The sequence below is a fragment of the Artibeus jamaicensis genome, unplaced genomic scaffold, assembly GCF_021234435.1.
Source record: "Artibeus jamaicensis isolate MK-2021 breed Jamaican fruit bat unplaced genomic scaffold, CSHL_Jam_final contig_1015, whole genome shotgun sequence".
NCBI lineage: Eukaryota > Metazoa > Chordata > Mammalia > Chiroptera > Phyllostomidae > Artibeus > Artibeus jamaicensis.
Genome location: NW_026521194.1, coordinates 1326851 through 1351710, shown reverse-complemented (window position 1 = coordinate 1351710; position 24860 = coordinate 1326851).

Below are 24860 nucleotides of genomic sequence, written 5' to 3'. Positions count from 1 at the left end.
TAAATATTTTGATTAGATTTAAATATTTGATATTAATTTAGAGGGTTTATAAATAACTGACTCTTGTACACTTTGGAAAATTCCTCTAAGAACTGGAGAAATTTGCTTTAAAAATTAGCATTGTGTGCAGTGTATGGTACTTGCTCTGTTCCCTTACAACCTCTGGATGATGTATCAAGAAGTGAGCTCAGTCTCTGAATCAGGAGGTATGGAGTGGAAGCTTCATTTTTGCGTATATTTCAGTATACCAATGGCCTCTTATTAGCTATTTATCTCTCTTTTTCATTCTTCTACCATTTTTTCTAGTCTTGCATTTGTAGCACACATGCTAATTTCTGTGCTACAAATTAAAATCCCATGTGATCAAGACTATAATAAAATACTTAGGTTGGAAACTCCTACCTGCTACCTCTTAATAGTGTATTCTTTTCCCCTCTCCCTGCTCCCTTCACCCCTCACCCCCAACTAATTTTTTCCCTGATCTCCAGCTGCCACCTGGACAAAAACTGAGTTTCAGAGCTGAGCATGTAGACCTATAATTTGCCATTTTATTCTTTAGTCTCAGTAGGGTACTACCTGTTGCCAAGGATTCCCCACTTTGAAATGAAAGATGAAATAGACACCTGCAGAATTCTCTTCAGCTGGCTCCTCATCCCACTGAAGAGCCTGAATAGGGCAGAGGAAAAGGCTTACAGAATTATGGGAAATAACACTCAGCGCGAGGAAGAACTATGGCGTGAAAGTGAAGATAACTGTTGTGTTCAAAGGCCGGCAGTGTCCCCACGGAGAAGGAAGGAGGCCCAGTTCTTCAAAACAAAAATTACTGTTAGCTATTCTTTAGTCTGACCAGATCAGACACTGTCTTTCATTTTCAATGTAAGTCTTTTTCTGAGAGATTCAGTTGATCTAGAATGACAACATGTTGAACTATAGTTTGAGGTTAAAATTGGCATAGAAGTGACAATTTTGTTTTCAATGAGCCTGTACTCAAAGTACATGACTCTTTGCCTAAAGTTATCAGAGATGATGACCATCTACTCACAGAGCTTCAGTCCACTCAAAGCTTGTCACAGCTGAGTTTATTTTTGCCATCAAGTTTAAATCAAAACACGAGGGGGCTTTTCATTTTCTTTCTAACCACTGGGAAATTTTTCTCTGGGATCATAAATGAGCGGAAAAAGCAACAAATGATATTGAAACAGACTATTTTATCACATCACGACACACAGTGAGGCAAACCATCCTCTGTCAGGAAAGTTGCTGTTACACCCTAGTTTTGCGTGACTAAAGGTATTGAAAAATGCTTCCCAAGGGAATGCTTCCTGGCTATGTATGACCTCAGAGCCCTTCCTCAAAGACCACTTGTTAACCTCACTTCCCTCCATCCACATATTTTTCAATGCTTTTCCTTTTTTCTTCCCCTTTTACAGAAAATAAAGACAAATATTCTGCTCCCTCTCAGTTCAGAAGACAAGTGAGGAAGAAAAGATACTTGTATGGGAAAAAGTTGTGCTTATGTGCACAATTTCACTCATTTGTTCCTTGAGTAAATATTTATTGGAGGGCTTACTATGCCAAGTGTGCTAGTAAGTACCAGTTTATAGTGGAGAAAGAGACAGGATCCCTGCTTTGTGAAGTATCCATTTGTCAGCAGACAGGGACAGAAAGTAAACAATGAATACACATACATATCAGATTTTAGATTACAGATTCTCATAGGCAAGAATAAGCTCTATGAGTGAGATACAGTGATATGTTTTGGAGGGAAGAGGGGGAAGAACTCTCAGTGAGGATAAGGTCTTTTAGAGATGATGTTTAGCTGAAACATGAAGGTTAAGAAGGCGCCAAATGTGCAAGATCCAGGCACAGGGTGTTCCTTGTGGGAGGCAAGGCTATTGAAAAGCTCCGAGGAAAGAAAGATCTTGGCTATGGTATCTGGAGTGGAGCCAGCTAAGGGGGAGTGGTGTGGGAAGAAATCTGAGAGGTAGCCAGGGGCCAGTTGCATAGCCTAAGGGAAAAATATGTATGCAACTTCCCCTCTCTATGAAAGGACAGGAGTGAAGCAGTCTGAAGGTGTATAAAGATCACACAAATCAGAGGGAAAATGAGGTTATAGGGTGCAGCTCCCACCTTGAATCCATCTCTAAAAATAGGACAGTACTGCCCTGAGCACAGTCACTTTGCAAGTCTGCCATCCTCTTACACAAGTAGATGCCAGACTCTCTATGCATTGGTGTATTGGAAAGAGAGTATCCTAAAACTCTGTTCAAAAACAATTTGTTCTTTGTGGTTACAATGAGTAAAAATATACACATATGAAGCACAGAGTGGAAGGCAATGTGCAAAATACAACCTATCATTACAGTGGAATAAATTGGGAATATTTAGTTTTCTTCTTTAATGTTGGTATAATAATATTTTAATAGTTAAAAAAATCCATTTTTGGCTTTCAGAGTATCAGAGCATACATTTGCAGCTGGGCAGAAAATCCTTTCAGCACTTAAAAAATAGAAAGAACTTTGATTTTCATCTGAAGTATTTCATTTGGTCCAGGTATGAGATAGAGTGCCAGTAATCTGAATTAATAAGTATCGCTTTACAGAAGTCTAAGAGATTTCAAGAGAGGAACAAGAGTAAATGAACATCCAGCTGTTCTTCAGTTAATTAAGTTTTTCAAAATATTCAGTAATTTCTAGATGCTGGTATAAAGATTCTCCGTATAAACCAGTCAGATAGAAATGACACTCAAGATCAAAATTCATAATGACACTATGAATTTTGTGCTCAGCATGTTCTCCAGCTGACTTACATTCTTTAGGAGATAAGTTGTTCCCCAAATAATTAAACACTTACAACTTTAATGTGTTTTTGCAATCTGCCCTAATGATGTGACAGAGGGAACGGACGGTGTCATATGGCCCCTGGATATAAACTTTTCCCAAGTGACCTGCTGTCCTTCTGTGAAAACTGCTCTGAATTATTTACCAACTTGCATGTTTAGTATACCAGTTTCTGGAACTTTAAAATTTTTTAGGTATTTTGAAAAATGTGTCTATCAAGAGTAAGAGTTATTTATAGGTATAAATCTTTGTATAATGGTTTCTTTAGATATCATTATACACATCAAAAGGATAAGCAACAAAAGGAAAAAAATAGATAAATTGGACTTCACCAAAAGTAAATATTTTTCTACTTCAAAGGATATCATTACAAAAATGAAAAGGCAATCCCCAGGCTGGATGAAACTATTTCCAAATCATATCACTGATAAGGAACTTGTATCTAGACTGTATATAATAAAACTTGTATAACTCGACAATAAAAAGACAAACAACCCAATTTAAAAATTGACCTAGAATCTAAATAGACATTTCCCAGAAGAAGAGATACAAATGACTAATAACCACATGAAAATATTCTCGACACCATTAATCACCAGGGAAATACAAATCAAAACCACAATGAGATACCACTTTATACTCACCACAATGACTATAATCGATATGACAGAAAACAAGTATTATTGAGGATGTGGAAAACTGGTGCTCTCATATACCACTGATGGGAATGTAAAATGAGGCAGCCTTTTTGGGAACAGTCTGATAATTCCTTCAAAAGTTAAACACAGAGTTATGATAGGACTAGTAATACCACTCCTAGGTGATTAAGAGAAATAGAAACACATCTGTACAAAAAACACATATGTATGACCACAACAGTATTAGCCATAATAACCAGAAGTGGAAGAGTCCCAAAGTCCACGAATGGATGAACAGAGAAACAAAATGTGGCACATCCATGTAATTAAATGTTTAGCAATAGAAAGAAATGAAGTATGGTTCATGCTGCAACATGATGAACCTTGAAAATATCATACTATTAAAGAAAGAAGCCAGTCACAAAAGACCACGTATCATATGATGCCATTTATATGAAATGTCTAGAATAGGCAAATCCACAGACACAGAAGGTGGTTTAGGGGTTGTCTAGGGGAGAATGGGGGGAATCTGAGGGAAAAGGAGAAGCCACGGCTAACTAGTATGGACTCTCTATGCAAGATGATTAAAAACTCTGAAACCGAGTGTGGTTACAATTACCCAACTCTACGAATATACTTAAAACCATTGGATTGTATGCTTCACACAGGGGTGAATTATATAATTCTATGGTATGTGAATCATATCTCAATAAAGCTACCATTTTTTAAAGTAAAGGTTCTTAAGAGAGATTAGTGTACTTTACGATACTTAACTCTGCACATTTCTCCCCCAAATGGAAGAATACTCACACACTAAGAAGGAAATCACCAAGTAATAAGACCAGAATTAACTTATCTCTTCTTGAGCTACATATCGTGCTAATTAAGCACTCAACAAGGATGTGAAAAGTAAAGGCTGCAAAAAATTCATTTCCCAAAGTATGCAGTGGTGGCAAAGATGAAATTCACTTTTGCAGTATATTAACTCAATTACTACATTGACTAGGATCCTAGAATTTTAGTTGTAGAAGGTACCTAAGTAATCACCTCATGCAAACTTTGCATTGCAAAATAGAAAAATAGAGGCCCAGGAAGTTAAATGTTTTTCCCTCAGGTCATGGAATAAGTAATAGACTAGCAAGAAACAAAAGCCAGATCTGAATTCCAATCCAATAGAAAGTGAATTAGAGAACCTGTTTTATTTATAAATATATAACAGGCACTTACATAACAAGTTCATCCATGATTTTAAAAGAAAAAAGAAAGTATATTTTTCTTAAAGTAGTAACTTATCTGAATGACAAACATAGAATTTAAAGCATGCAACATATTAAATTTACTGTGTGATGTTAAAACAGGAGTGAGGGGACAACAATCCCCCCAAGAAAGAAGGGGAGTGTTGTCCCCTTTCTAGGGGGAATTGTTGTCCAGAGTGTTGTCTTGGTGTATCCTGGCATATGAGATTAGAGACAGGGACAAAAACTTATGCCCCCAGCCCTGTTGGTGTAGTTCAATGAATTGAGCATCAGCCTCAAAACCAAAGTGTCACAGGTTAGATTCCCGGTTAGGGCACATGCCTGGGTTGCACACTAGGTTCCTAGCAGGAAGTGTGCAAGAGGCAACTACATATTGATGTTTCTCTCCCTCTTTCTCTCTCCCTTCTCCTCTGTCTAAAAATAAATAAATAAAAGCTTTAAAAAAAAAGTCCCCAGAAACATGGAAGGGATTGGAAACAGGCCGTGAGTATTGCCAAGGAGGGTTCTTTGGTCTCTGGAGAATCACCACTTGAGATTCTCCTATACTCTCTTATCCTGTCCCATCCCCACAGTTCCCAGGGAAACTCCAGACAGCATGAATGTCAAGGGAGGCAAGGGTGTGTGTGAAAGGCACAAAGAAAATAAGAAGTTGATGACAAAGAAAAGTGCTTGCTTGCCTAATTGATGATTGGGGTGAGGGCTGGGAAAGAGTGTGTCCATCGATGAGCCTCCTGGTTCTCCTATTTTCAATGGTCTAGAATCTAGATTGTTACTCTGAGTAGAGACAAGCATCACCTTGTTGAGAATGCAGATTTAACCCCACCTCATTCTAGACCAATCAGAACTTGCATTTTCACAGGATTCTCAGGTGGTGGGTGTGCCCATTTGAACTCCGGAAGTGGTGGGTAGCTGGCTGGTCTCCAGGAGCTGTTTCTCTAAAACTCCTCTCAGGGGTCTGCATCAAGGAAATCCAGGTGCCCAAGGAAGCTCAGAAAATTGGTTAGCAGCCCTACATCCTTGGGGGAGCTCTGGTTAGTGGGTTCATATAAAAAACATCCATTTGGCTCCCACTGGAAAAGAAGCTATCTTAGTAGTAAGAAGTGTTAATTCGGCTACTTCACTAACTTGACTTGCAGTCCCATACTAATTTTCCAGTTTTCTCTCTCTCTCTGTTAACCTTTAAAAGTGCCTAACGAGTCCCGGTAGCACCTCTGTGAATGCCTTTTCATTGCATTTCTGTGCTTTCACCCATGCAAAACAGGAAAGTTCCCCTTTCTCAGAAATTAATGTCATATCTCCTGTCAAACTCTTCATTTTCACAAGTTCAAACTAATTATGGCTGCAGATGGTACCGCTAAATAAAATTTTCTACTGTGGACACTTAATCAAATCAGTATTCCCAACAGAAATGCCTGTCTTATGGTAGAAAACCTGTTGCTGTGAGTTAGTTGAGATTTTAAAGTTATGTTGAGGAGTTCTTTATCCTAATTTTATTCCAAGACAAGGATTGCTATGGAAACTCATGTGCAGGCTTAGAAATATCTCATTAGGATTTCTTTTGTCTAAACAGTAAAGAAAATGCTGGCATCACATTAGCATTTAACACTACACAGCTTGTACAGAGAGGCAAACAGCAAAGTGGCTGAAATCACACATAGTTATTGTATGGATGTCCCCTTTCCCCCTGTGGGGTCCATCTAGAACTTTTCTTCCAAATGCTCAGCTATCTTAGGACCCAGCAACATTTCCACCCGAGTCAGGCACCTCAAGAGAATGGGGAAAAAATTCCCAGAGAAACAGAAATTTAAAAAAAAAAAACCAGTAATAGTTCTTTGTGAAAGACTGCATTTATGAGTAATGTTTTATCAGAGATGTTTAAACTAAGCACTAAAATGTATCTTTGGGTGATGGCAAATTCTTGACTGTTCTTTCTTTCCTCTCACGGTCCACCTACACAATAAAGATCAGTCTTCTTGGTCTTAAAGAAATCAATATCAACAGCACTAAATTGTGGCACATTCAGGAACACACTAAAAATTCGGTTTTGGTTTTATCTTTTAGTGGCATGAACCGAAGGAGAGAAGGGAATCTCTGTACCGTCTGAGAGTTGTGTATGAGAAAAGAATATGTCCAGTGTTTCCAGCACAGCCAGACAGAAACAGAGTTTCCAGTCCAGAAATCAATAGCTCTTCTCAGACCCTTATTTTCAATGAGATAAATTTAGAGGAAACTCAATTTATTCTATGAGAGAGCATAAAGCACTCTCATTTCCAACCCTGTCTCTAGTACTTTCTCATTAATTACATTTTTTAAAAAGTCAGTCATCTTTCTGGGTTTCAATTTCCTCTTTTGCAAAATTGGCCGAGTCATCAAAACTTCTAAGCATTTCAAATACAATATAAATAATCGTTAGAGTTATGTAAAATACCTACCATGTGTAAAAAATGATTCTCAGCAGTCAGGCCATTTGCATATATTTCTCTTTAAGTAAGTCTGAAATCTGTGCCCTCAGCAGGCTCTGTATATAACTCGTCTCATGTTGTGATTATAAGTTTGTAAAGAGAGATGGGCTTGGCTTCACTGAAGTTCATGAATAAGAATAGAGTGTTTTGTTCTACAGCAGAGATCGTAAACCCACAAAGAAACGTCTGCACCTGCGTCTGTCTCTACCCTCACTTCTTACCTCCATCTCTCCTGCTGCAATCTCCATTTCTACCTTCAGTCATACTCCCTTGGAACATGCAAATCAAGTTCCCCATCTAGATTCTTCATTTTTCTTTTTCCTATGCAGGCTTTACCTATAAAACTCAGGCTTCAAGAATGCTACAAACAACATGTAGAAGACTTTTTCACTGCTATTAGTTCTAAGAAAAAAAAACGTGATGAGAAATGCAATTAACTTTTTTTTAAAGATTTTATTTATTTATCTTTAGAGGGGAAGGGAAGGAGAAAGGGAGAGAATATCAATGTATGGTTGCCTCTTGTGTGCCCCCTACTGGGAACTGGCTTGCCACCCAGGCATGTGCCCTGACTGGGAATCGAACCGTGATACTCTGGTTCCCAGGCCCGCGCTCAATCCACTGAGCTACACCAGCCAGGGCTGCAATTAACTTTTTCGATTGAATCTGAGAAGCATTTTCTGCCCAATTGAATATAACAAAGACTGCTGATCATTTACAATTGAAATAAAATCTTCAATTATTCTGAAAATATGGTTTTTGTTTATTTCATCTGGCAGATTGGACTGGTCCCTGAACATCAACTAAAACATGGAACAATTCAACTTAATATATGTGCCTACAGACATAGGTCTGGACCCAGACACGTCCATCAAAGGTTTCAACTCATAAAAGAACATTAGAACAAACACTAGAATAGCAATAGTCTCATGGGTAGGTTTATGGACTGAACTACGTCCTTCCCAAATTCCTATGTTGAATCCCTGCCCCTCAATGGGACTTGCATTTTGGACCTTTAAAGCAGTAATAAAGGTTTAGTGAGGTCATAAGGGTGGGGCCCTAGTCCAATATGGCCAGTAGGAAGAGAAAGTGAGTGCACAGAGGAAAGACCATGGGAGGACACATTGAGAAAAAAGCCATCCACAAGCCAAGGGAAGACGCTGCAGAGAAACCAACCCTGCCAGCACCTTGCTCTGGGACGTTCAGCTTCTAGAACTGTGAGAAAATACATTTGTGTTGTTGGAACCCCCAAGTCTGTCTTATTTTGTTACAGCAGCCCTAACAAACTAGTGCAGTAGGTTAGCATCAACACGGGGAGAAGGGGAGAACTGGAAATGGGGAGTCCTTTGTTCTAGCACAGATGGAGAATACCTCTTTTGTGACCTTGAGCAAGTCTCATGCATATCAGTAAAAGAAAAAACCTGGGCTAAGAGAACTCTATTTATTCTTGCTCTTGTGTTGCTCTGTCCTATAATTATAATAATAATAGTGATAATAATTTGTTCGAAGCATGTGGTTCTTCTGTCAGTGCATTGGGACACAAGGATGCTAAAACCATTGTGCTTTCCAGCTCTTCAAGGCTCCAAGGAAAATTTGCATCACTATTCATCATAGTCTATCAAGCATGCTGAAGAGAGTAGATGCTATTGATTTGATACTAGCAACTGCAACCCTGTAAGATCTCTTTATATTGTACTAGTCTCCACAGATTTGCAAAGCAACTTTTTTTTCTTTTTTTATTATGCCATTACATTTGTTCTATTCCCCCCCTCAGTTCCCCTCCACCCTGTACACCCCTCCACCACCATTCCCCCCCTTTAGTTCCACTAAGGCTCCACTCTTTATACGTAACAGGCACAAACAGATAAAAACATGGCTCAAGAACAACTCAGAGTCCCAGAGCCGATAAATCTAAGTGATGAAGAAATAGCCAAACTTTCAGATGCACTGTTCAAAACACTGGTGATCAGGATCCTCACAAAACTGGTTGATTTTAGTCACAAATTAGAGGAGCAAAGCAACTTTATTTATGTGATTTAATTTGTTTCTTTCGACAACTGTATGGTGTTCCCATCGTCTACCCTTCAAAGAACACAAAAGATAAGAGTCTGACTATTGTCACCCTATGATTTTAAACTTCCTTAGCTCTCACCTGCACACACACATACACACATTTCTCCCTCACATTAAATAAACATACTTGTGTGTGATATATTTTGGAGAAAATATATCCACAGTAATGAGAGAGAACATTTGTAAACTTTGTTAAATAATTTATATGCTCTATCAGATCTTTGCACCCTCCCAATACTACTATGATATAGGAAGGATCAACTTTATTTTAGGTAAGAGAAACCAATGCTTAATGGGAACAATTTGGGGAAACTTTAGTTAACAAAATTCAGCAAAAGGGCCTGAATCCCGGGAGTCTATTTATGAAACATGCATACTTAATACTTTACGCAATTCTGTTACTCTGAAAAATTTTAATGTCTACCCTGAACCACTTTTGGTTAGTATGTAGAAAACAGCCTTCAAAAATAATATAAGTCAATTAATTCTATTCCAAAATTCACCTTTTCCCAAAAGAACATTTAAGCAAAAGATTTTCCAAGCTTTCCCAGTTATCACTTAAGAATATATTAAATAAGTTGCACAAAGTTCTTTCTATAACCTCTACATACAAAGCCAAGGTCTCCCACTCTGATTTCCAACAAAACCTCAAGCTGACAGTCTCATTTAGCACTTAATCTCCACCTAAATAATGTAGGCCGTGCTGGAACATTCAGTGAAACCAGCTCCAGAACTTGCCATGGAGAACAAAAAATACCTTTCTCTACCCGGTGCTACGCACAGCCAGCCAAGGTCATGTTTGGAGTTAAACTGACACTTGACCTTTTGTCCCTGGAGTAAGAGCTGCTTGCTCTGGCCATGGCCTCACCAGAAGAAACATAATGTCCTCGCTGTGCAATGTGTCCCAAGTTAGTATTCAGTCCATTGGGGGACATTATCTGAGTCTGAGAAGGAGAAACTTGAGCAAATACATTCGTACGACCAAACAAGATGCCCCAATTCTTTGGAAAGAATTGTAAGATTATTTTAAATCTACATAGTAAATCTGCACAGTAAAGTCTTCCCACTTACCTGAAAATGATATTTCTCAACCCTACTGCCATAGATTTTTAAAGTAATACTTGCACATTCTTTTTCAAAAATCAAACAGTGTTAAAAGGCATATAAGAAAAGTAGTATCTTACCATGCATCCTTCTGCTCTCAGATTTCACTTTATTTAGGAAAGGATAGTTCTGGTTCCTTCACTTTCTTTTCAGTAGACATTTCAGGGGGTACAAAGGCATGTATTCAATCTTTCCTGTTGAAGTGTAACTCCTTATCTTAGCATGTGTCAAAAGAATTGATGTTATGGGAATTCAGGGTTGAGGAATGAAGTGCTGTATCCTATGTTTACATTTTAATTCTTATAGCCCCTAAAACACAATTTCAAGTTAGTCAGTGGATGAACCAGTCCAGTTCTACCACCTACACTGTGCTGACAACAAGAACAATACTGGCAACTTTTCTAAATGTAACTATAGTGGCTCAACTCAGTTTTGAAGAACATGATAACTAGAGGTTTGGCCTCAGCTTTGGCCTACAGAGGACTGCTATTTCCTTATCTGAAGATTCTGGACAAATCACTTGACCTCTCTCTGAACTTCAAATTTCTCTTATCTAAAGAGTCAGTGCGGTACTGTCTTTACAAAGCTGATGTGAAAATTATTATGATGCCCATAAAAATTTCTACATACACTAACACCTTGAGTTGGTAGAATTTATGGGGTTTTCGTAATAAAGAGAAAATGTCTAACATTGTCACTGAGGTGGCACCAAAGAGAACAAAATTCTCTTTGCTGCTTAGTACAACTTTTGGAAAATATCTAATAAAGAATTACAAGGCACATCTTAGCTTATAAATGGCTTTACAACTAATTGCAGAAAAGGGAGAAGTGTTTTGAAGCCACAACATTGATAGGTTGCAGGCAAATAGGAATTTTGTTTTTTAAATAAAATCTAAAATATTTACCAAAAATTCTCTCAGCTCTGATACTGTACTTCACATTTGATATTATAGCAGTTGTAGAAAAGGCTGGTGAATATACTTTTGGAAATTTTAAAAATTTTTTCAGAGTTTGAAAAATAAAAGAAGACTAATACATTCAAATCTATTGTTAGAAAAATCAGCTGTTGACAATTTGATAAATTATTCACCCAAGAGTTTTAATAATCTAAAACAACTTTTCCCACATATGTTGACAGGGGAAGAATTGTCTAGCAAAAATGTGAAACAGAATAATTTTAGGATACTTCTAAAATTATTTAAAAACCTGTTCATCTTCTGAAGCCTCATTTGCTCTTAAACTAAAATTGAGCATTCTTATCAGGGTCTTGATGCAACTTTAAAAAGTATTTGTTAAACACAAAAAGTTTTAGCAGCAGAATTTAATACATATCACAGTGATCTTTTGTAACAGAAATAGAAAACCTGGAAGACACAGCAAAATGGCATTATGGCATCGCCTTAACTAAGGTTGTGGCAAAAAGAAAGTGCAGAGACTCGATAGACACAGAGTTGCACAGCCAAGCTCCTCTATAAGGACAGACATCCTGTCAGCCCCTCCAGGGACTTCCTCAGCTGCAAAAGGCCACTGGGCCTGGACTGCCCCCTTCACAGGCTGGCCCAGGTCCAATGACTGACTAATGGGAAGGGGTTCGAAAGGCCGGGCCATTTCGACCCAACATGGGACAACTCTGACAATTCAGTTAAGCTTTGGAGCTCCCTCTGGGGTTGCCTGGGGTTACGATAGGGTATCTGTCACAGCTCTACCCTCTCTGGGCCCAACCCCACTTCCTCCTCCTCCCTTCCAAGGGTACTCCCTCATAAACATCCTGTACACTAAATTCCATCTTGTAATCTGCTTCTCAAGCACACATGCAACATGCAGCAAGTGGCAGAAGGTAAAAATCACCTTCTCCATCATTCATTAGTGCAAAAAGCTCTAATTGAATGCCAATCGCATACAAATTGAATTGTGATACTTTGCATGGAATGATATGGAGTCCCTGCCCCAGGAGTATCACACTCCAATGAGAAAGACTCTGAATGCATGGAAACTGTGAATCAAAGTAAGTGCTATACAGTCTCTGTGAAAAGACCTTTAAAGAATCTAAGGAATGTGTGGAAAGATCTCTAAAAAATAATGAACCTCAAGACATTATACTAAATGAAAGAAGCCTGTCAAAAAGGACTCCAACAGTATATGCTTCACTTATACGAAATGTCTAGAAAAGTCAAATCTAGAGAGAGAGAGGAGATCAGTGGTTCCCTGGGGCTGGGGATCAGAATGGGGATTGATTCTAAATGGCATTTGTGGTCTTTCAGTGATGAGTTGTATTTGAAAATTGATTATAATGATGGTTGCACAACTCTATAAATTAACTAAAATTCATTGAGTTGCACACTTAAAATGGGTAAATTTTATGGCCTATAAATGATACTTTAATAAAATTGTTATACATAAAAGATATTTGACATTCTTTTTCTTCAATACTATGCAGTGAGTCAGATAGATGACTTAGAAATAATTGCTGAGCTCCTTCATCCAAGTCCTCAATATTATCAGATAAAGAACTTACTTTTTCCAAGGAATGACCTGATATAGACATGGTCTTGGGCATCCAACAAGAAAAATATTAAGAATTATACATTAAATGTGAAATGTGCCTTTGCCCTAAAACTGCGCATGTCACTCATTAACAGACCTCAATGAGCAGAAATGACAGCAATAACACATTCCAAACTTCAGAGCAGTCACACTGTCTTCCCAGGTTAGCTCTTCAACGGAGACCACGATATGTTCATTAATCTCAGTTGCCATTTTTTCAGCATTTCATTTGAGACTCAGATGTACAAAATTAAAAAGCTGTCCTCTTCAAAAGGAAGTTTTAAATGAGAAAATTAAACCTGAAGTATTCATTAATCTCACTAGTAATTATTCAGTATTGCCTGTGCACTCATAATTTAAGTCCAATGGTAGCTTGAAGGGAGGAAGAATTCTTAGATTTTGTTGTCCGACATTTTGTTGCAGAACTTAGAAATAACTTCAGGGACATGAGAATACATTTCACCTCATCAGAAAAAGAGTGTCAATAATACCTAGAATGTGACTTTATGTGATACATTCTCTTTCTCTCTCTCTCTCCCCCTCCACCTATTTTTCTTTCCTTCTCTACCTATCTCACAAATAGTGTCTGACAGACTATCATTATTATACCCATTTATTCCAAAATATTTACTGAACTCCTACTATCCAATAACATATGAGATACTGTCATTTTATACTGAAGGATTAATAAGACATTTTTGACTCCAAGGAATTTTCATGTAATGATTTAACTTTAACCTAATACTGCTAGAGTATATTCCTAGAGAATACGAGTATAATAGACCAATTTAAAATGCACACCCATTGACAAGTGATACATGATTTTTTACATTATCACATTTTAAGTAAAGTTTCAAGTTATATGTATTCATGGCTATTTTTTACTAAGAAGGTATGTTGATTTTGTTTTGCATAGATTTAATCATGATTAATATTTAACATCTGTATTATATTTTTCATTTTTTCAAGGGCTTTAACAGCACTAGTTTTCACAAGGCATTATTATTTAATTCTGTTTTTCAGATGAAGAAACAAAGGCTCGAGGAATGAGTCTCAACCTTTTCCCTTATCCGATGACTGTATTGCTCTCTTCCCTGTTCCATATGTTCTCTGCCATCTTCACTCTCAGTTGATGACATGAAAAAATTTAAGCATCATTTAAGCAATTGGGAAAGAATGTCAACAGATTCCACCACCACACTGGCATGCTTTTCAGCCTCCGTGCTCATGAACTCAGCATCTCTTCTGTTATGAGCAATGAACTACCCATGCTCCTCCTTAGAGCAAACCCCTCCCCCCAGCTCTGCATGATTCCATTCCTTCTTGACATCCCAAGAGCACTGTTCCAGGAATCGTTCCCTTACTTTTCCATGTTTCTCTCTCTACTGGCATTACATACATATTAGTATACAAACATGCTACCATTTCTCCTATTATTAAAATAAAATTCTTCAACCAGACATCAATTTCTAAATATTGCTCCATTTCTCTTCTTTCTTTTGCAGCAAAACTCACCAATACTGTGTTTATATTTTAGTATCTAATTTCTCTATTCCAATTCCCACTTTTTTGTTCTCACAACTCCACCCAAACCAAGGGTCAAGGTCACCCATGACTTCATATTGCTAAGTCAACAATTGAGTCTTAGTTCACAGCCTACTTGATCTTTTATATTGTACACAGTTGATGAACTGTTGCTCTTCCTTGAAGCATTTTATTTAGTGGAATACAAAGAATGCACACTAGTTAAGTTCCTTCCAACTTCCCTGATTTTCTTCCACGCTTCCTTTGTCCAATCCTTCTTGACCTCTCACCCAGAGTGTTCCAGAGGGACACTCAGTCCTTGGTCTCGCCTTAAAGCTACTCTTTTAATACCAAGCTTGGGATTCTGCAAATCACAGCTCTCCTTTACTAATGGGCCCCATTTAGGTTCTGCTGATAGGGAACTCAGGAGGTCAACTTGAAGATTAGAAGAAGAGAGAGAAGAAACTTGAATGGCAATGGCCTGTCACCCTGGAAGAGATAGCTGATTCCAATAGCAGCAATTTGCCCAGCTGGCAGGGGTTTCCCTGTCAATATTACCAGAATCAGTTGTCTCTGAAACACCAGCATGTAATGCCACTTCCTCAGTGGTCTGAGCTGTATGGGTCTCTCTTTGATGCCTTTACATTTCAGTAATTCCAACCTCTTCCTTTCCCCCCCAGCTAATGAATGGTAACTGCTTCCTCAAGTGACATCTTTCTACTGTGTTTTAAGTTCTCTAATATGTGGTTAATATCATTGCATAGTGTATCTTCCAGTTAAGATAATAGTTGTGGTTTCTGGTTCTTGATTGTACCCTGACGAATACCATGATCTGATCAAGCCACGTTGCTCAAAATATTACCTTCTTGCTGATGACTTCCAGACCTTTCTTCTAAATTTCACACTTGTATCAGGTTAAATGATACAAAATTGGCATTCTGTGCAGTTATATGTGATTGAATATCAGCAATTGCATATGATTCAACATGAATATAAAACTAGGCATTTTAAATCTAACCATTCCATAATAGAATTTCTCCCTAGCAACTTTTTTCAGTGCTTATTTTTTCATTGTTGTTCTGAATCATATCCCATCAACTTTTTGATTCCCTGACAACTTTTTAACTCACACCTTTTGGTTGCTCAGGCTGAAAACCTTAAAGTCTTCCTCACCTCTTTTCTGTCTACACCACAGATTCAATGTGTGAGCAAACGCACAATGACCCTGTCTCAAAACACATGCTGAATCTGGTCACTTATCACTGCCTCCACCACAAGCCCAGACTGAGCCACCCCCAACTTTCATCCTGTTTATTGGGAAAGCCCCTTGACTAATCTTCCTATGTCTCCACCCACAGCCTCTCTCATCCAAGGAGCCAGAATACTGCTTTTACATTAGTCTCACTCTTCTGCTCAAAACCTCCTGCTGTCTTTTATTTTACTTAGAGCAAAACCTTCACCACCAGTGACCTCCCAGGTGTGACTTGAACCTGCCACACACACTCCTGATTTACAGCCATTATGCTAGCAGGAGGGGGTGTTCTTCCTCCAGAGATCTGTCTGGGTGATTTCCTCACTTCTTTCAAGACGTTGGAAATATCACCTTCTCAGTGCAGCCTTGGTATCCAAACCTTGGTATCTCATTTACCCTTGCTTTGTTTTTTTAGGCTGTTTCCTTGTTTATTTTTCTCCTTGCAACTAATAATTCAGCCAGAAAACAGCACAGGCCAGGCAATGGCACACATGGCTTCCTCTCCCATTGGTGAGAACTTAGTCATATGAACACACCTGATTGCAAGGGCATCTGGGACATGTGGTCCAACTGTGTGCCCAGGAAGATGGGAAATAGAACCCTGGTGGACAGCTAAGTGGCAGTGCTACAATAGCTAGCTAGTTCCCCAGGTCTGTTGTTCAGTATTTGTTTCCCTTAGTCAAATGCAATCTCCATGAGGGTGGGGGATTTTGTGGAGTTTGTTTATTGATTTATCTCATGAATCTGGACTGGAGTAGTGGCTGACCAAGAGTAGTCACTCAAAAATATTTGTGTAATAAATGAATGAATACCACATGTCGTGTTGAATAAAAAAGAAAGAGGAAGGATAATCCATAAACTTTGGAGCATCTGTTCTCTTTTGGGGGGGAACAGAACATTCCTATTAATATACAAATAAAAAGATAAAACCCATGAGTTGACAAGTGGTAATGGTGCATCCTGTATACATAAGTGTTGAGAGAATTCATACCCAGGGAAAGGGCCAGCTTTGGTTTGGTCAGAAGAGAGGTGGGGATTTGGTTTAGATTAGCTGAAAACTATAAATGCCATCCTGCGGTTTTCAAATTGATCCCAGGAACTCCAAGGCTCTTGGGAGCTATTTTATAAGTTCTTAAAATAACAAAATATTTCTTTAAAATGTTTAAAAGCTTCTCTTTTAAATGATTGTTATGCAAAGAACAGTGTTAAATGAGTACATGGTTTAATCTCAAAATAATCCTATAATATTGATACATTTACTTACTTTTTACCTAAGGATTTGACAAAATAGGACTTTTGATTTCAACAATAAAGTTCTAGAATTTTTTCCATGAGGATTTCTGAGTATTGTTTGCTAGATATCTCACTGCTTTTGTTGCTATTATAAATGAAATCTCTTTGTACTTTAGTTACATTTTTAATTTATGTGACTAAAAGGCATTTAGGTGTTCTACATACATGTATCCATCGTGTGTCCAGAAACCCTTCAAACAAATTTATGTATCATATTACTTTGGCAATATATCCTCTAACATCATGCAGAAGTTCATAATATCACAAAAAACAACATTTTTGTCTCTTTCTAGCCAATCCTTACGTTTCATTTCAGGGTCTTTTTACTTCATTTAAGATGTATGATGAGGATATTCTGTAAAAATATTTAATACAAATGAGAAGAGTTGGCTGGCATCCTTGATTTGTTCCTGAATGTTAAAGAATAAATTTAAGATATTTAGCGTTGTGCAGATTGGCTTGATCATATTAATTTCCTTCCCCCTTTGCCACTTTTAAAGTGGTTTCATAGCTGTCTCTTTCATTCAGGACTGAATAGTGAAATTTCATCCATTGTTTTTACTGTAACTATTAAATTGATTTCATATTTTCCTTTTTATGTGTCAACATAGCAAGCTGTACCCAAACCATTATTCCAAATCTACTCTAACAAAAGAAAATGGATTTTGTTCAGGTAAAGGGAGATTATGCAGTACATGATCTGGATGGTTCTCAAGTTCCTAGGATGAATTTCAATTAGTCTTAAACAAAGTATAGTAATTCAACTTTCTCTCTCAGCAGTTGGTTTAAACATGCATGAATGACATGACTCTGGCCGATGACACATGAGTATATTCTGCTTGGGGGGCTGGCACAAGGACATGGCAGGGATTCATGCTTTCTTAAAAAATATTTTTGAATAGTTTAAGTATTTCTACTACTATCTTGCAGTCATGCAAGGAATCATCCACATGCTGGATGCTGCAGTGAGGAGAAGTTAGTGGAACTTGCTTCTTTGATAACATGGTGGTGCTCTGTAATTAACCCAGAACACATCCCACCCCTGGGCTTCCTGTCTGTGGAATAATGATAATTTTTTTGTTGCCTTCTCTCTTACTTGAAGCCAAAGGCATGGTAACATGTGGTGAATTGCCCTTGTAAGTTTCCTAATGGTGAAACATTCTTGTGTTCCACAGCACACCCTACCTGATCCTGTTATGTTATTTATTTTCTCTCATCCAGGATTCAGAGTGGCCAAATTTTCCATAGACATTTGTATCTACAATCAGTAGTGAAATTGTGCTATAATTTCTTTTTATACTGCCAATGTTTAAAGTCATAACAGCATCATAAAATGAGATGGAAAAAATCTTCTTGCTTTATTTTTTGACATTCATACCAAACTTGAATTTCTTATTCCTTGACTATCTGCTATATAACTTGGCTCACTGTCCACGGCTTGCATTCCTTTTATCTGTTATGGTAGTTTTCGTGTATATTTGTCTGTGTACTTTTTGCAGAAGGAGGGATAGATGCAGTTTTGACTACCAATTTTATTTTTAAAGAGTGATAAGACTATTGGACTTTCTGTGTTCTAAACCACGTGTGGTAACATATGTTTTAATTTTTTAAGAAAAGTATTGATCTCTTCCAAAGTCCAAATGTGTTGGCATATAATTCTTTAGAATACATTCATAATATTGAAACATTTCTACATTTCCTCTTGAAATGCCCTTTACATTACTAATATTTTTCTTTTCTTTTTCCTGGATCATTCTTGTCAGACGTTTGTATATTTTATCCATATTTTAAAGGCACCCACTTTGAGCTGTGTTGATCCTTCTGTTGTTTCTTTGTATCTATTTTATTAACTTTGGCTTTTACTGTTACTATTTTTTCCTTCTTCCTGAGTTTTGCACTGTTATTTTTTCACTTGGATTCTTAGATAATTATTTTTTCAATCTTCTTTTCTACTACCCAGAGACTCTAAATTTCTGCCTTGAATAGAGATTTGGCTATACCCAGTTCAGCTTGATATGTAGTGTTTACATCTACATTCCTTTCTAAATATTTTCCAACTTCCGTGATGATATCTAGTGTGACCAATACGTCATTCAGAAGTTTGATGTGTTGTTGTCATTAATGTTGGAGCAAGCCAGCCAATGGCAGTCAGGATTTAGGCCCAGGTATGTCGGACCACAGTCAGTGTCCCTAGCCATCAGACAACATTTCCTTTCTGCTGTCCTGAGTTTGCCCTCCCTCTTTATCTACAGAATATTGCACCATCCATCCCTTCCCTCAAGATGAGATTTGCACATATTTTTCATTATAATTTATCCAGCACTCCCGTATGTGTACAGTGGAGGATAGGCTCCTGTTAACTCAGTCAGCATGTAGTAGAAGCTAACTTTCTCCAACTTGTATTTCGCATGTTAATTTTTCTGTGACTAACAGAACTTACTACAATACTAGATAATGAAATATTGTTAAAAACCTTCTAATGCTCTTGTCTTGAATGAATGGGATGGACTTAACGGAAATATAGTGGAAAACTGGAGGACGTGGATTCTAAAATTCCATTTTTATTTGGTTGTCTTGGTATCTAGAAATCTAGGTGATTTTTCTGTAGGGTGATGTTCATATCTGCTTAATCTAGTGTGGGTGACAGTCTAAAAAGAAAGATGGTCCAGGTAAGTGTGGGTAGGCCAAAGCCAAGTGTACAGGTCAAATATAATTCACTGGATCTACCAGCTTTTAAAATGCATCCATAAACCAATTTCAGATGAATATTCTTTTCCTGCAGGAAATTAAAAACACATCCACAGACCATCTCATTTCCTTCCAGAATTTATCTGTTAAGCAAGCACTGCAAAGACTTTTCTTTCCCTATTTTATTTCTAGGGAATCTGAAGCTCAGTATCTGAGGTCCATACCCTGATGAATAATCCAGGGTGCTATTTAAAATATACCTTATTGTACAGGAAGTATCACTCCAATACTGGGCTTTCTTTATGAAACAAGACATTCTTCAGAAATGTAAAGAAATGGCATGTGTGAAGAAAAGGCATGTTTTGGGAGTAAAATTTGAGCCTCCTTTGGGTTTTATTCCTTTTTCAAATATGATACAGATTAAGAGCAGGACTAGGAAAATGTCACATTCTTTCATCTCAGTCTGCACCATATCTTTATGTAAGTAGTTTTAAATGACATTGTTGGAAGCCACACAGACAGAGAGTAGATCATCGGATATATAATTTGCCTCTTCAATTTTTTTCTTTTACTTTTACTGTGAGGAAGCTATCTTCAGCTACAAAGCTGAACACTTACATAGTCTTAGAGGAAGTAACATAATGGCTTAAAGTCACTTTCAATATAGTAGAACCTCATTTATCTGACCTAAAAATAGAAAGTTTGATTAATAGACAGTGTTCAGCCTGGTGTTTCTTATCCTCTGTAGATCAGGAATAATTTTACTAAGTGACTTGAAGATGAACACCATATATGAGGATAGGGAAGCACATTGCTTTCAGATGTTTAATACATACATAATCAATACTCTAGTTATAAATGTCTGTCCAAAATGTACTCCTATAGAACTATAGTGGTCTAGATTTAATTTAGTGGCTGAATCTAGAAGCAATTAATTGAGAATGTTTGAACTCTATTATTCTTTAGATAGCCTATGAATTTAAACTGACTATAAGTCAATTATTATATTAATACAAAATAATACAATATAAACCTATAATACAATATAAGCTTATAAACTCACAAGCTTACATGGTATTAATTGACATTGCTATACACCTGCTGTCCAATTGCTTTAAGAAATGGCTATCCACTAATTTCTTGTTACAATTCAAAAACTCATTGCGGGGAAGCTGAAGAAAGCTTGGGTCCCTATACATTATCTTCCTCCAGGCTCTCTCAATCTCTATACAGAATTCAAAATCAATACCTAATTAGATCTAGTCAAGTCAGCGAAGCAGCAAACATCATTTCTGCCTTCCCGCATCAGAATGATTCTACATGCTCTGTAAAAAAATAAGTCATCATCTTCTTCATTACTTAAAGGATCTATTCACCAAAAAAATCAATATATGTTACTAAAAGCTTTACAGTCATTTATCTTCTAATTACCTCTGGAATGTGTAAATACTCTTAAAACAATATCTCAATGCTTTGCTCAATGTCTATGTTACTGCTAAATCTCAAATGACTTTATTTTTGGCAGGGATCTTTGGATTTTCAGAATCTCACATAAAGAACAGTTTTTAAATATGAACCATTTGCAGCCTTTGCAAAGAATTTTACAAACCACAGATCTTCTGGGATTCGGGGGTGAGGTTTTATAATATAAGAAAATAGCAGAGCTTCTCATGCTAGTAGAGTGTTTGGACACACGGCTTCTGCCAGGTGGTACAGAATAAATGAAACAAGACTGTTGACAAGAGAAAGATGATTGTAACTAGGACTGCTGTACCTCAACATGGTAGATTTAGTCTGTTCTGTAATATTAGTAATGCCGTATTTCAGTCAAAATGAATCATATGTTTATATCTTTAACCTATCTTTCAGGGATTACAGAAGAAACAGTTAGTGAATATGTTCATTGATTTGATTCCAGTTCATGGGGGAAGCTATTTATAAGACAATTGAGAAAAAAAAGCTCAGTCCCTGACATCAAAGCATATCAGTATGCCCCTTTGCATCCTAAGCATTTATGTGACTGTTTTCTCCGTGTTAAATATTTTAAATGAAGTAACTCTATTCTTAATAAATTTCTCCCCCTTTAAAATATCCTTCTCTGTTTCCCTTTTTCTATTGGATTTAATGCTCACAACTAAAGAAGAAATTTATGGTACTTATACACACACACCCCCCACCCCGTGGTTCTGCAAAATGAGAAAAAGCTGACTTAACACACTCATCTAGCCAAAATGAGGGTTGCAATTTTCTGGAAAAGGTATATTTCAATGAGTGAATAGGGTTCTTTTCATGTGACATTTTTAGCATGACCACAGTCATGGGTAGATGAAGTTATATAACTGGGGGAGGGGAATGAACATGGGGAAAAACAATGACCATGGGGAAAAACACACTATTTTTCATATTACATACCATAACACAAAACAATCAGTATATGTTATATTTCCCCATGGGAGAGCAGGAGTATCAACCTGCATTATCCCATGAACTACTCCCACCAGACAAGGCAGGGATAGGGGTGGGCATGGGGGAACTATTTGTTTTAGTGAACAAATGCTTTTTGTTCTGTGCATAAAGAAGGGAAAAAAAGCCACAATGACGAATCAGTGCAAAATATCCATCTACAACAATTCATGGATTTGGAAATCCTTGTTGTTTAAAACCATAACAATGAGGAAGATAGAAAATAAATCATATAAAACATAACATTTTAAGAGGCACTGAAGTAAGATCGGTTTGGTAATTGTGGTAAAAAAAAAAATGAGGGAGAAAGACAGACGTGCCCTGCCTCCTGCAGCACACAGAGCTCTAGATGTTAGAGAAAACAATACGAGCAGCAGAGCAGTACAGCAGGTGTGAGCCCAGACCCCAGACGTATACGCTCTGTCATTTTCTAGCTGCATGACCTTGGCTGAGTTGAATAGCCTCTCTAATTCTTCATTTCTTCTACTTCAAATGGGGTGGTGCTGGCATCAGGGATCGCCTCCCCTGCCTCCCTCCTCAACATACCAAGCACCCCCCCATTCATGGCTGTTAGGCTTCCCCAGAACTTCATGCTTCACCCCCATGTGTACTTACGTCCTGTGTCCCACATTCTGAATTATTTTCAATTACAGCAGTACACATTTATTTTGGTTGCCCGCTTCCTCCACTAGAACAGAAGGTCCACATGGATGCAGATGTGCTGTATTCACTGCTGGAGCATCCCCTGTGTGCACGGAAAATATTTTCAGAATAAATGATTGAAAGGCTAACAGATGAATGGATGAATGAATGAATGAATATTAGTGCTGTGGAAGAGGAAAGAGTAACTTCATTCAAGCCTACAGAAGTGAAACCTGACAGATTGTGTAGACTGGGTTAAGAAATTTAGCCTTCATTCCCCCCAAAAGGAGGGATGACAGTCTCCAAGGGTTGTGAAGATTCAGTAATAGAGGGAAAACAATTCAGTCCAGAATTGATCACATTTTTACTCCGTTAACATCAATTACCATTGTATTATTAACAAATGGCTCAATTAAGTTGTTGCCTAACTGGGATCACCATTCAGGTGTTTATGGGGGATGCCACTTCCCTTTTCAAAAACCTTAAAGTTTTTAAAAGAAAATGGAGTGTGGAATCTTCAGGTCACTTGCCTCTCAAAACTGTTGCTCATACCCAGCCTTCTAGAGCAGTGGTTTCACTAGAACAATGGTTTTATAAAATCTGACCTCCAGGGAGCCTGAAATCTTATTATAACTGTTATGGTCAGTTATAATAAGAGTTTTTCAGACAAGAACAGACTATCGTTTTATTCCCTCTTTCTTTATAAGAAAGGGACTCCAGTAGATTGAGCAACTGTACCAGCTTTCATGCATGGCTCATTAACTAAGTGTCAGCACTATGTTAAGAACTTATAAATAGTATTGGATCTGTGAACATAATCCTCACCAAGGCCCTGTGAGATAAGCACTATTTTTATCCCTGTGTTACAGATGAGGAAACTAAAGGCCAGAGAGTCTCAGCTAAACAACTTGCCCGCAGTACCGCAATTAGCCACTGTGAGGAGCAGAGCCAGGCTTTGAAGGCAGGCTGTTGGGTTCTAGAGCTTGCACTGGGGAGCCCTGTTACTCTGTTCTCTTCTCCAAGAAAAGTGAGAATCAGAGAAGTTCAGCAAACTGTCAAAGTCACACCGCTGTGAAGAGATCCAGTCTGAAATTAAGTCCGAGTAGGCGCCAACCAAGGCTATGTTACCAAACTGCGTCCTGACTATTCCTCTTTGTTCTTTATTAATCTTCAGCAATTTAGATGCATTGATAATCCCTCCCTACTTTAATACAAGTCCGATGTATAGCCTCCCAGAGTTGTATAAAGTGAGATTCAGTCTACAGAATCTAGCAAGATTTCAAGTGTTCATTCTCTTACACATAATATACTGCTTGCACAGACATTTGCAAGTGACTGTACAGCTTATAAACACTCATTATTGGTTCTTCTTAAAATGGCATTTCTGCCTTGAATATAAGCATTGCAGTTAGTCCTCAGAACTTCTCTCTACAACATGAGAAAGAAGAGGAAAATGTCAATGTTGAGAGGCAGAAAATTAACTCAAGTAGTTCTTCTACTTCTCGAATGAGAAAATTCAGACCTTAGAGAGATGTACTTAAATAAGCTATATCATTATAGCATTTCTGACTTTTAAGGATCTGGGACAAGATGTTCATTTGGAACTTACTTATGAAAAGAGAAAAGAAACAAGGATCCTGTTCCTTCAAGAAAGCACTTAATGCGAGAATTGGCTCAAAAACATAATAAGCATGGTTCTCTCTTTTGAAGCCAACAGAAATGGCTTACAATGTTAGTATCAGCTTCTCAAACATATGTGTTTCAGCTTGCTTCACCAGGCCCCATCTGGTCCTTATTGCTATAAGGTATATCCAGTTGCTACTGTTAAGCATCCTGGAGTTGTGAAAAGCAAAACAGTTATAAACCCAACAAGCAAGGATTGTGGTCAGTTTTTTTAAAGGATACATCTCCTTTTAACAGAACTTTCCAGTTACCATCAAGAGTTACTAAGCCATTATTAAACCAAGCCAATGCCTCAGAACATTTCCCAGCCATATGTTAATAATTAAGAATGGATCCTCTCATTGCACACAACTGCCATGACCTCATCCCTGTCCTAAACAGAATTTTCTCTCCTCCTTTGA